This window comes from Galeopterus variegatus, unplaced genomic scaffold (assembly GCF_000696425.1).
Source record: "Galeopterus variegatus unplaced genomic scaffold, G_variegatus-3.0.2 Scaffold22245, whole genome shotgun sequence".
NCBI classification, from domain to species: domain Eukaryota; kingdom Metazoa; phylum Chordata; class Mammalia; order Dermoptera; family Cynocephalidae; genus Galeopterus; species Galeopterus variegatus.
The window spans coordinates 1716-4596 of NW_007748356.1; the positions used below are offsets into that span (position 1 = coordinate 1716).

The 2881-nt window shown below is 49.8% G+C and overlaps 1 pseudogene; it reads right to left on the bottom strand.

Annotated features, from left to right (window-relative positions):
• Positions 1-1276: 1276 nt before the first annotated feature.
• LOC103583360 lies at positions 1277-1741 on the bottom strand (annotated as a pseudogene).
• Between the last annotated feature and the right edge of the window lie 1140 nt (positions 1742-2881).

The window sequence follows — 2881 nt, forward strand, 5'->3', positions numbered from 1 at the left end:
AGTTATTATGATAAGGGTCATACGGGATGCTTCAGGAAAATCTGAAAGGGGAACCCTACCCAGACTCGGGAATCAGGGAAAGCTTCCTGGAGATAGACATGTCTAAGCTGAGGCCTTTAAGATAAATATCATTTAGCACGGAAGGTGAAAGAAAAGGCTCCAGGCAGATAGTAAAAATCTGTACAAAGACTAAAAAATGAGAGAAAATGGCTGTGAAGGTAAATTCTAGGTGTCAACTTGATTAGATTAAGGAATGCCAAGAAACCTGGTAAAGCTATCTTTTTAGGTGTGTCCATGAGGTGTTTCCAGCAGAGATCAGTATGAGAGCCTAAGTGGACTGGACTGGGTGGAAAAGACTTGCCCTCAATGCAGGTGCGAACCATCCAATCCGCCTAGGGCCGGGAGAGAACAAAAGAGAAAAAAAGTGAAGCGTTCTCTCTATTCACTGGAGCTGGGATACAATCTTTTCTCCTGTCCACGGACATGAGAGTTCAAGACTCTTCAGCTTTGGGTACCAGGATTTACACCAAGGACACCATAGGCTTCCCTAGATTTGAGGCCTTCGGACTTGTACTAAGCCATGCTACCGGCATCCAGTTTGCAAAGGACCTATCGTGGGGCTTTTCTTCACAATGGCATGAGCTAATTACTCTAATAAATCCCCTCTCATATATTTAATTATCCTATTGATTCTGTCTCTCTGGAGAACCCCGACTAATACAACGGCCCACTGGAAAAAGTTCGATATGCCTGCAGTGGGATAGGAAAGGCAGGAGACGAACCTGTAAAGATTGGCAGTGGCCAAACCATAGAAGGACATATAGGGTATCAGGACTTTAAGAGCAGTAGGTCAAGAACTGGGGAGTGGCATTGGAATAACAGGGGCGGATGTGCATATTTTTCTTTAAAAAAACAAAAACAAAGCTATTATTCTGGCTGGCCAGGGGAGAGCAAATACACACAATACGGGGAGCAAAGAGACTTCCAAGTTACCATTTTTCAATAGAAGATTTCTGCCTCATTCATTTGTTTCAAACCTCTCGTTTACACAACTTCTATAATTCAAGTCAAAAACTGCATTTCCGATTTTTCCTCCAGGGACTCAAAATCACGTCCGAAGTGATAGTCTGGACCTCCCGAGAGAAGTGCTTGCCCCGCAGCTGGGGCATCTCCAAGCAGCGGCGGCAACACCGGCCCTCCGCCTCTTAGCAGCGCCCACCCAACTCCACGGCAGGTCCCAGGCCCCCCAACGCACGCCCATGTTAAACCGCCTCTGCCAGGACTGGTCCCCGCTCCCCTCACCGCTTACCAGGTCTCGGGCTCGGAGGGGGTCTCACGGTGGCTTTCCGAGGCGCTCTCCACCAGCGGTGGCTCGAAGTAGGAGTTCAGCGCTCTCTGAAAAGCAAAGAGAGACCCAAGGTTGGGACTTAGGAGCTCCACCCACCTACGTAAAGGAGCGGGAGGTGAGAGACAGCAAAAGCCTACTTCCATCTCCCAGTCGTTCTCGGCTAGGTAGCACTGAGCCACGGCGGCGTCGCAACTCGCGACCGAGGCAAACTCCACACACAGAAGTCGCCGCTTCTTCACCTCGGGCTCTCCGTCTTCCCGCGTCACCTCCGACCCATCCTCTGGACCGCTCCCGGGCTCCATCCGCTCCCCCTCCTCTTCGCCGCCCCGTGACGCGGGACAAGTAGCCGACGCCCGGCTCTGCGCGTGCGCTTGCCGTCCCGGCGCTCCTGCATCAACCTCCCGGCTGGGAAACGCGCTCCACTCTCGAAGGGCGACAGAGGCGGCTGCGCGGCAGGGGAGCCGGCCGAGGCTGACGAGCGCAAGACGCGCGTGCGCACTCGGTCACAAGAGGGCGCGGAACGTCTGTCCTCCAGCCGCTGGGGTCGGGAGGGGCGGGGTTTACCAGCTCTACCAAGGTTCACTCTTGCGCAGTCCAGAAGTCGGGAAACCTTCCGTGATGAACGGCATGAAACGAAGTGCGGTGGAGGTCTTAAAGGCCATGGCCAATTCTAAGTGCTTTGATAGAGTTTTGGAAAAGGTATTGGGGGCGAAGCCGCGGCGTCTAATGAAGGGAATGAAAGCACCGTGCTTGGGGCGGGGTGGGCGCTGAATAAGTAGTTCTTGTTAGATTCTGTTCAATGCGCCTGTAAATTCACTTCAGTAATATTTTAATGGAGCGCCAGTACGTGCTAGGTCGAATGCATATGTTCTGTCATCTAAACCGAAGTGAGTATGGTTATCGCTCGTGGAGACAGAATTCCTCAGTTCTAGAGCTGGGAAGGACTTTAAATTTGGATCTTTCAACAAACAAGCGCGCGCCGGAAGAAAAAAAGTAAGAAATAGCCTCTTACATTTTAGGCGCGCTACAATCTAGAGGATTAGAAGGTAATTGCAGTAAGGTGTGAAAGCCCAAACGCTACGTAATGTGGTGAACGAAGGGAGAAGTTCCTTTGATGTAGTTTGGGAGATTTCACAAGGGTATTCGACTCCTGAGGAAGGAAGTTACCCTGGACGTAGAGGAGGTGCATTTCAGACACCAGCACTTACAAGGCCCAGAGGTGTTTGAAGAGATTCTTTTAGGGGAGCAGCAAGATAAAGTGTGACAGAGTTAGGCAGGCACAGTCCCTGCTTCCTATCACGTGAACGAACTAGCCCCAACTCCTAGTTTTCAGTGTCTTTGTAGAACACCACGTTCCATAGCCAAGTATGTATAAATAAGCATGAGTAACAAAGGCCCATGTATTGTCGGATTTGAAAGACACGTAATAATCTGAGAATTTTTAGGAGTTTTTCTAAATGTTTTAATGTATACATGTCTTTATTATTATTATTATTATTAAGGTAGAATGCTGGAAATTTGGAAATAGTTTGG